This window comes from Thalassophryne amazonica, chromosome 19 (genome assembly GCF_902500255.1).
Source record: "Thalassophryne amazonica chromosome 19, fThaAma1.1, whole genome shotgun sequence".
Taxonomy (NCBI): domain Eukaryota; kingdom Metazoa; phylum Chordata; class Actinopteri; order Batrachoidiformes; family Batrachoididae; genus Thalassophryne; species Thalassophryne amazonica.
In genome coordinates this window covers 48020396-48031169 of record NC_047121.1, presented here as the reverse complement: position 1 = coordinate 48031169, position 10774 = coordinate 48020396, and the positions used below count along the sequence as shown (strand labels likewise).

The following is a 10774-nucleotide window of genomic DNA, read 5'->3' as shown; positions in this document are numbered from 1 at the left end:
AACACTTCGAAAACAGAAAATGCTGTTTTTGGAATCTAATAACACCTCTGGAGTGATTTATAAGACATTTTGCGGATGTCAGTGTGCAAGCTAACTTCCTATGGAGTTAAATTTGTCTCATTAATACCTGCAAATGCATAGAGGGTGATCTACAACTATTCCTTGATTTGCACAATTTCCACTCTTGTCAAAAGCTCATGTGCACAAAATCTTGTTCCAACGTAAATATTGTTTATGAATGATTGATTGATTGATAGAGGGGCTTTATTGAACATGTACAACTGGTATGTAAGACAACAGGATCTTAATAATTAAACAACTGCAAATTATCCATCCATCCATCCATCCATCCATCCATTTTCTTCCGCTTTATCCAGAGTCGGGTCGCGGGGGCAGCAGCTCAAGCAAAGCCACCCAGACCTCCCGATCCACACACACCTCCTCCAGCTCCTCCGGGGGAACCCCAAGGCGTTCCCAAGCCAGCCGAGAGATGTAGTCCCTCCAGCGTGTCCTGGGTCTTCCCTGGGGCCTCCTCCCAGTGGCACGTGCCCGGAACACCTCTCCAGCAAGGCGTCCAAGGGGCATCCGGAAAAGATGCCCGAGCCACCTCCTCCTGTGGGTTCACCACCTGCAGAGGGGGCCATGGGGGTCGGGTGCAGAGAGGATTGGGTGGCGGTTGAGGGCGGGTGGCCCGGCGGCCCGGTCCATGCTCACAGCCCCTGGCTGTTGGGACGTGGAATGTCACCTCGCAAATTATAAAAAAAACACAATTTGATTATATGAGGGTATTTTAATTGCATTATATTAATTATTGCACTGTTCTTATTTCTTGTGTATTGATGTTGTGAATTTTGAAATTTTGATTCTGTTTTAAATTGTAAAGCACTTTGAGGATGTTTTATCGATTGAAGTGAATCCATGAGTGTGAATTTGGCAGCCTTCCTGGGAGTTAAAAATCAACCATATAGTCAACAAACAACACAAATAATCATAGAAATTCAGTTTTATTTCAAGTGTGGCATGTTAGTTGTACAAATGTTCTGAAGAAATATGGCCCTAGGGTCTAGAAATATGGTCTCCAGCTATTTATGTTACGATTATACAGCTATTTATGTTATGATTATAAAAACACACACCATTAATAACTAAGCAATTTATAGTTTTTTTTAAGGTTTTTTAAGAACTCCACTATAGATGCAGTATTGACATCCATGTATTTGTTTTTCAGCAATTATTTTTGAAAATTGGATTTTTCATATGTGTGCAAATTTTAAAGGTGAATAAAATCTTTAACATGACTGCAGTTATGAAAATGTGGAGTTGTCCTTTAAAATGTCAAGGAATTTTTTTTAACCGAAACTGACTGAATCAAAAAAAAAAATTTAGAACACTTCTTGTAATCAGCCTCTGCAGAATCAGAACTTCTCAATCACATCCTGGGAGTTGACAAACGTGCCAACAACAACAACAAAAATAGTGACAGTGCATTTGTTTTGCAGCTCAAATCATGTGCATCACTTATTTTCTATTCACAGTGAAGCCTAATGGTGCACGGTGAGCAGCTGGAGTTCTACCTAGCACACCGTGATTCTCTTCAATGCAAAATGTCAAGTTGTTTGTATTTTTCACTGCCCTAAAATCAGCCACTAATGCACTGCGTGCCCTTTTGGAGTGGGCCAAACATCATCACTAATCACAGATATTATGAGATCGGTAGCAGCAGCATGACTGCAGACGGGTGTTTTAAAAAAGCTTTTTTTTTTTTTTTTTTTGGATTTCTTCATACCCATTTGTGTTCCTGTCTTTCTTCTGTGGGTGTACATGAGCATTGCGTTATCGATTTTGTGTTTTGGCGTTCGGTGCACAGTTGCCAAAAGCAGAACTTAGAAGATTGATAGGGGTTATTTTAAAACATGTAATTCATCAGCACTTGACAAATCCATATCTGATATAAACACCATCACCGGCAGCTGCATTCTCTTTGGATTTTTGCGTTTCAGTGCTGATGAAATCTCTGATGGGTGTGTTGCCATGTGTGGAGTGTAGCGGGGGGTGGAGGGGGTCCATTTGAAGGCAGAGGGGCATTGACAGTGCAGGATTGAACAATATTTATCTACAACAGAGCTGAGGAAAATAGGTTTGTCCCTGATGACATTTTCATCGATTGAAACATGTACTGGTCCCCCTTCCTGGCGAAATGACTAATCTCAGAAGTTGAGATGGCAGTTTTGTTCTTGGGAGGTCAAAGTGCCATGTCCATACCATATGTTCAGCTCCAGATGAATTCTGTTCTATCCTTTCGTGGATTTTTCAATCTTGTCCCCAACCGCACTAAAATAAAAATGGGACACACACAAAAAAATCCCTCAAATGTCACCTGTTGATTTCAAGATGGAAGTATGGGGAATAAACTGCACAAACCCCTTCTCTTTGTCTGTCTTTGCCTTCAAAATATAAGATATTTATTACATCCTGGCCTGTGTGTAATGGGAGCGTAACAACACATTATGTGATACCTCAACTAAATGTAATAAGTTTCCCTCCTTTATTCAATAACAGCTACAATTTGTAATAAAACAGCCTGAATGCAGTATGTAATATTATAATAAATTATTACATCTAGCTGTGGTTATTGCAAAATGTGGGAGCTGCAATATTTCTGAGGAAAATATAATAATATAGTGAATTATGTTATAACGGTTCTCGCCCGATGACTGCTGGGATAGGCACCAGCCCCCCGTGACCCTTAACTGGAGTAAGCGGGGATGGATGGATGGATGGATGGATGGATGGATGGATGGATGGATGGATGGATGGATGGATGGATGGATGGATGGATGGATGGATGGATGGATGGATGGATGGATGGATGGATGGATGGATGGACGGACGGATGGATTCAAATTGGATATATGCAGTGGTACACATTATCAAAAGAATATGCTAAAAACTGATGCATGACTATGGCATTAAACATAATGCCAGTAAATCACACATATATGATATTATGCAGTGGGAACTTCAATAACGTGCAACAAAACGTGAGGCACAAAAGTAACAATCTTTTTGTATTTTAATCCAGTCTCACTAGGGATGCACGATTAGTCATATTAAAATCACGATCTCGATTCATGCCTCTATGTGATCTCATTAAAGCTACAGTGTAATCTATAACCTCACCACTAGATGACACTAAATCCTACACTAAATGCATGTGTTGTTATATAATGAAGTGAAAATGTCTTTTTGTTGAGTTATTACATAATGTGCTCTGACGGAACCCAGCAGTTAAACACATTTACATTTCACAGTGCACGCCACACCTTCACCACATTCCCTGAGCTTTCATTTGCTGCCTTTGTCAGCGTGAGGTGTGAATGGAGACATTATCTTCGATGGTGGAAGCATCGTGACTGAGCAGTGTTGGCATCACAGCCTGCATGTGGTGTTATATAATGGCATCAAACTGTCGCTATGTAACCCTGCAGAGTAATCATTTACCATAATGGGCCTCAAAAACAATTACTGTTTTCCTTTTAATTATTTTTGTGCAAAACATAATGAAATGTGGTGACTGTTAAAAGTGCTCATTGGGCTTTTGCATGTTTAATTTATTGTTATATATAAAACATAAAATTAACCAAACCTGGATGTCAAGTACTCCAAGAGCACTACGATGCCATACCCATATTTCAGAATCATGTAGTGAAAATGTCAGATGGGCTTTTAAATGCTCAGGATCACTAACAATACAATATCTAAACTCATTTTCAGAACATTTGACATTTCCCTATGTGTTAGAATGAGGCCAGAAATTCCTTGACCTCTGACTGTGATTGTTGACCAATCTTAAAGTCAAATCACTTCTTAACGTCCATACGCCCAGTATATCTGCCAGGTTTAACCAAAATCACAATAAGTGCTACAAATAATACATTTATATACATAAAAAATTAAATAGAATTGGGGTTAGGAAAAAACAATATCAAACTGAATTCATTTTTCACAACTCTAAATGTGGTTTGAATGAAAAGCTTATGCTGCTGACAATACAACCCATGCTTTGATGCAAAACCCATATTCAAACAAATCACACACTAAAACCCAAAGAGACAAATAACAACTCATTCCTGTGCCTCAGAGTGCAGGACACTCCACAGCATAAAAGTAAACAGTTTTTACCTTACCGATAACAGTGCTGCAAGCAATGTGTCATGGTGTGGACTAATTCAGGAAATGTGAGGTGCCTCTCAAAGCTGAAGCAATGCATGCAGAGTGATTAAAGACTGAACTTGGAGATAAGGCAACGGGTGTTAATCTAACAGCTGCAGCAGTCACTACACCACCAGCATTTTGTGGTACTTTGCCTGCTGCATTCACAGGTGCATGTTATGTGTTTCATTTTATTCCCTTGATAGAAGACTTTTCACATCTGACTGGTCTCTCTCTCTTTCAACAGCAACGTACAAGGACTTTCCGGTCTTGTGTCTTAATATCAATGACAGATTACACACTGACTAGGTGATTTTATGTTGTGCCCACGACACAACAATGATCAAACTGACACACTGACATTTTTCAACCTGGGCTCCATTTTTAGATATTTTTTTGGGTTCATGTTGTTGTTGTGGACAAAAAAGATTTTACTGCAGTAATGTAATGTACAAACAGTAACGCGTCTGTTCACCCCCAAAATTCACCTGCCCTTCCTGTGTCAGATTTTGCACCACAGACTGTCAAGTAAAGGCTCACAGTTTTGCTAAATGTCTTTCGATTGTTGCTAATGGAAATCTTTTAACTTTCCTCCGTTGTTCTGAAGAAAGCTGCGGACTGCCGAGAAATAACTTGTCATTGAATAAAACTGTCAAGGTAATTCTCTGAGTCACATACACTCCCTGCAGATTGCCAGATATGATGTGCTGTAATCATTCCAATACCCTGTTCCTCTTAAATCCATTTGAAATCCTCCTATTTCTCCACTGCATCCGTGTCATTCGCTGCCAAAAACTCAATGTTTGGCCCTCAGCAATAACTGGGGGATAGTGACTCATGTTATTAGATAATGGCTTTGGAGCGCTTATTCAAATAAACACAGTTCCTGGATGTAAAATGGAGGCAGGCAGTTCAGTGCTGTGTTTTGTGGGGATACCAGGGGATTTCCAGCTCTGCTGCGAGGTCCATCTGTTGTAGATTGTAGTAGCATCACAGAACTACTGACCCACACTGCAGCTGCCCCGTCACAATATTATTTTAAAAAGGTTTACCAAAGCAGCCATCTGCACCACATTACCAATCACAGTTGAAGCAAGATTTCAGATTGTCATGCCAAGAGCAAATTTACAAATCCAAAAGCCGCTCTTAAGGTTGTCATTTACTTGTTACTGATTAGCAGCGACTCTGAGCCACTTCGCCAGTGATTAAAGCGCCGCGTCAGGTCACGTATTTGTAGGACGTACTGTATGATTCTGTGTTCAGCTTACAGGAATTTATACTTTTCTTATTCATCACCAGCTTTATCCATAAAAAAACATTTACATATTTCAGAACAGGCTTGAATAAACTACTGTGCAAATAATACCCTCAATAGATTTCCCTTGGCAATGCCATAAAACCTCCATTATTTTAAAAAAGCAAAACAAACAAGGGCAACTTATAGTAGAGGAAGTATAGTAGTCCCCTGACACTTTCACTGGGAAAAGGGTTTGAAATTAATTTTGTGTTGCTTAAGAGATGCTAAACTAATCTGTCTTGGGTATCCCCTTCAGTCTGTCTGGCAAATTGTGGTAGAGGTCAAAATAGGGTCAACTGCGATCAAAATTCAGAAATGCCTCAATTTTTTTCAAACATATACCACATTAGTCATCTTCTCGTACAGAATCCAAAAATGTATAGTTTGCCCTATCATCGTTCAGCCACTATGATGAGAAACACACTTGTTCAAGAGTCAAATAGTTAAGATTATCCGATTTTAAGAATTTTGGTGTCCAGTCACGTATTTTTGGCCTCCAAATGCCTGTATCGATGTGTCAAGGTTTTGCCTAAAATCGCTTTCAAACCTTTTCATTCGGTACTTTAACATTTCCCATAATCCCTCTGCGCTTCCCAGAATGCACCGCGGTGCCAGTGGAATTTTGCCGTTTCAAAGCCATGTAAACATTGGCTAGCGAGGATGAGGATGGTGCCGATCCAGTGAGTTCACGAGCGATTATGATGAGGACACGTTCTCTCAAGTTGAGAGGACTATCTGGAAGAGGTGTAGCACTTGTGATGGACTTCTGCTGTGCCCCGATGTTGCCTTGTTGTCCATACTTCATGAGGTGTGTTTACGTTGTGCCTTAAACCAGAACTCTGCCGAAACCGACCTCTCACGCAAGTCACAGACCGTGAGATTCACAACTGCTAAACAGTGATTGCATGAAAGTGTCACAGGAACTTCAGATTGTTCCACTTCTATTGATGGAGTGTATCAAGTTTAAAGGTTTTGGTTCAAATTACAGGAGGTATTGGGGTGTCTTGCCCCCACCACCACCACCACCACTGCCCCAAAAAAGAGGTAAAAACAACAGTGTGGGAGGTTTTAAACCATTTATATATATCCTTCTTAATTGTAATTATAAATATGACAATATATTTCCCATATTCATGCCTGGAAGAATCTTGTAATGCAGTTTCAGGTAATCCTTATTTTCTTGATTTTACCACACCTTAAGAAATTACCCCTTTAAGGTACTTTGTTATAGGGTTATGCCCATGTATTGCATATCAAAATGTTCAGAACAATGTCAACTTTCTGAATGTAAGATATATGTTTCTGTATGACACTGTATAAATGGAAATATGATGAAAAGTTAACCAGGACACAGGAGAGCTTTGTTTGGACTCCAAAGGTTAAAGTTGATCAGACTATTTCTTGACCTCAGTTGCACATCTTTTCTTCCTGCCTCACTTCCATCAATGGCTTATTTAAGTCAATGGTCCAGTGTGTGGATCAAGCCAAAAGTTACTGTAGTAGTTCAGCTAATTAGCTTGTTTAACACACTTTACTGTCTAACATTCAAAGGTTCTGAATTGATTATGTAAAGGTGTTGTCACATCCCTGTTATACAGCTGTGAGACCTGGACACTGTACAGAAAGCAACTGAGAACTCTTGATCACTTTCACCTCCAATGCTTATGAAAGATCATGGGCATCTCATGGGAGGACAGTATCTCCAACACAGAAGTGCTTTGCAGAGCCAACATGTCTGGCATTGAGGCATTCATCATGAAGGCTCAGCTCTAATGGGCTGGGCATGTGGTTCGGATGGATGGCACGCAACTTCCGAAGATGGTCTTCTTCTCTGAGTTGTCCTCTGGCACAAAAAAGTCTGGACGACCTCTTAAGCACTACAAAGACTGCCTGAAGACATCGCTTGGGCCTGTGGCATACCCGTCAATGGGTGGGAAACTGACCGCAGTGCCTATTGACTTGCCGTCCACAAGGGGGTCAAGACCTTTGAAGAGAAGCACGTGCAGGACCTGGACCAAAAGCGCCAGGCCCGCAAAGAGAGAAGACCTGACCCAAAGTGTGGCTGCATCTGTGCATCTGCTTTTGCGGTGCGTTCTCACCTTCGGCCTCACTGACGTCTTCGTCGATTCGACGGACTTCCATGAATGAAGCGTCTACAGATGAATGCCAACCTTCTACTTTCTAACTTTTACGTTAAGATGCAGATTAACTAACGATGGCTAGAGAAAGCTAGGATCACCGATATTGTTGTGGTATAATTCACACTCTGAATACAACTGGCATACAAGTTACAATACTGACAGTTTTACATTAGTTTACTAATCATTTAACCGGAACAGTGAAATTTAAAAAAAACCTTTCTGTGCACTGAATCCATGTTGGACAATTGTTTCTTGTCCGTTTTTTTTCTCCCACCAAGATTATGTGAATCTGTTGTCGGTTCTTTACCACAGCAACTGAATGCACCACCAGGGTCCATTTTGCACAAAAGCCCAAAGCCCATATGACAGAGGAAAACTGATGATTTGACGGATTGTCTGTCCTAAAGGTCCATTTTTACTGCTGTGCTGCTGAATTACAGGAAATCAAATGACAGAGAGGTATTTTAAGTGGCATCCTCTAACTCTCAGCATGTCTTTGCTCTATGATGAAAACAACAGATTGGTTGGAATTACCGCTATAGTGAAGTGGGACGGTTTGGAGATGATGGTGGAGCAACAATGTTAATATTAAACACTGCAGAATGCAAACAAATTTGAGCACACAGTAAGACCGGCTAATTGTCTTATTTTATGATATCATCAAATCGTGAGCGGTAGAGGTGGGCGATACTGGGAATTTTGGTATTGATCCAATACCAAGTAAATACAGGCCCAGTATCGCCGATACCGATACTGATACTTTTTCATATTTAATCTTCATAGATCCAAAGGATCCAAAGACCTAGGATAGAATTTCGCCAAACATTGTACGTGACAACAAAATACGAGGTCTATTAGAAAAGAAACCGACAGTTTTATTTTTTTTTTAAAACTATATAGATTTGAATCACGTGTGATTACATCAGCCAAGCTTGAAACTTCGTGCGCATGCATGAGTTTTTTCACGCCTGTCGGTGACGTCATTCGCCTGTGAGCGCGCCTTGTGGAAGGAGTGGTCCAGCCCCCTCGTCGGATTTTCATTGTCTGAGAAGTTGCTGAGAGACTGGCGCTGTGCTTGATCAAAATTTTTTCAAAAACTGTGAGGCACATCCGAGTGGACACCATTCGAGAAATTCAGCTGGTTTTCGGTGTAAATTTTAACGGCTGATGAGAGATTTTGGATTGTTTCTATCGCTGTAAGGACTTCCATGGAGCGGGACGTCGCGCAGCGCTCTGAGGCGACGTCGTCATCCTGTTTCAAGCTGAAAACCTCCAAATGTAAGCCTCTGTTGACCCAGGACGTTGTGAGAGAACAGAGAACTTTCAGAAGAGGTCGGGATCAGCAGTTTATCCGGACATTCCACTGTTAAAGGAGATTTTTTTAATGAAAGACATGCGGACGGATTGGCGCGTCGGCTCGCAGCCGGCGTGGCGTGCCCGCCACAGGAAAAACACCTCTGTGTTGATAACCATTTGTAAAATCCAGGCGGCTTTTGGTGGCTTTCAGTTGAGTGAGTATCTGAGAAATTGTTTAACAGCAGGGCACGTTCCAATTTGTCCTTAAGGCTTCCAACGGAGGTGTTTGACGTCACGGACAGGCGTGAAAAAACTCTTGCATGCCCACGAGGGTTCAAGCTTGGCTGATGTAATCAGACGTGATTCAAATCCATATGGTTTTTTAAAAAAATAATAAGGTCGGATACTTTTCTCACAGACCTCGTACTTTATTAGCACAATCAACATTCAATATCGATTATCGATATTTAGATGGAGCGACCCACCTTTAGTGAGCAGTAAAACATTTTGATTGGAGTCTTGGATGAAGAGTAACCTGTTAGGTTCCATCTTTGTTTACCATATGTCTAATTTTTCAGGCTAGTTGAAAGCACATTTGAGTATTGGGTACAAAATCAACACAGGGTAATCTCAGTACGCCACACCATCGGGTACAACTGTCCCTAGGTGTTATGTAGAAGTGTAAAGGCTAACAGCCATGCGGCCACTGTAAAACATTGTGTTGTGAAAGTGTAGGAACACGGACCCACAACAGGGGGCGCAATGAACGGACAATGGAGAAGGTAAATAACAAGATTTACTTCTGTGAAACAAGCACAATTAATATAACAAACACAATTTGGGGTCGAATCCGCTGGTGTCGTGTGGGCAGGCTCGAAGGTAGGAGACGTCCGTCTCAGTCGAACCGGAACCACCCAGATCTCCTCTGCCACCGAACCCTGGAAATACTGGAACCGCCAAGTCCCGAATTCCCAGGTGGCCACTGCCTCCGCTCGTCGGATCCGGTACTGCTGGCAGGAGAGAGCAACAACACACAGGCGTGGATGACCGCACCCAGTAACGGAGAGGGGAGAAGCCGCCTCCACCTCTTGTCAAAGAACAGCAGGAAGGTGAGTACTTATCCAAACAATGAAGCTATCTGTAGTCACCAGTCCTGAAAAGGTTGAACAGGTTTAGCTGGTTATGCAATATATAAATGCAGAGAATACTACCTTAGTCTTAGGCAATATCTCGGCACTGAGGTGGAGACGCCGTCCTCCTGATATACCTCTGTGCTGAGTGGAACAGCTGTGTCTGGTGATGGGTGGCAGCTGTCACCCAGGCTACTCCCATGATGCGGCAGCGCCCTCTGGTGCCTGGACCCGCACTCCAGGCAGGGCGCCCTCTGGTGGTGGTGGGCCAGCAGTACCTCCTCTTCAGCGGCCCACACAACACATTGGCCAAGACTGCACCGGCAGAAGAAAAACAGCACCCAACTGATTTAATAGCAAACCAGAATAAACCTGACCAAACAACACTCGAGACAAGTGGAGAAATATATTTTGAGCTTCAGTTCAGAGTATGGTTTGGCACTTGAACAATTATAAAGGAATGTCCCTTTAGAGTGCTCCCTGACAGTTCAATCAGAGCTTTTTTCAAGTAAGCTATAATTCACGACATCTGCCTCTCAGGGCTGTCAGTGCCCCAAGTTGTACTCCAGTATTTGTTTTGGTCCATTTTTCAGTTTGTACTCATACATTGTGCTGTCAGGCTGAAGTAGTCATAAAGATTTCTCTAACTGTTCTCAGCCTCACCACCGTGTCACGTAACACCGGTAATTCTTGGTTGG

The 10774-nt window shown here is 41.8% G+C and overlaps 1 long non-coding RNA gene across 1 annotated transcript; it reads right to left on the bottom strand.

The window, feature by feature from the left end:
* Positions 1–689: 689 nt before the first annotated feature.
* On the bottom strand, positions 690–4225 carry LOC117532172. Its single transcript, XR_004566802.1, has 3 exons — positions 4188–4225; positions 2263–2331; positions 690–745 (listed from the first exon to the last, which is right to left on the bottom strand). It is a non-coding gene; the product is annotated as an uncharacterized LOC117532172 (long non-coding RNA).
* Between the last annotated feature and the right edge of the window lie 6549 nt (positions 4226–10774).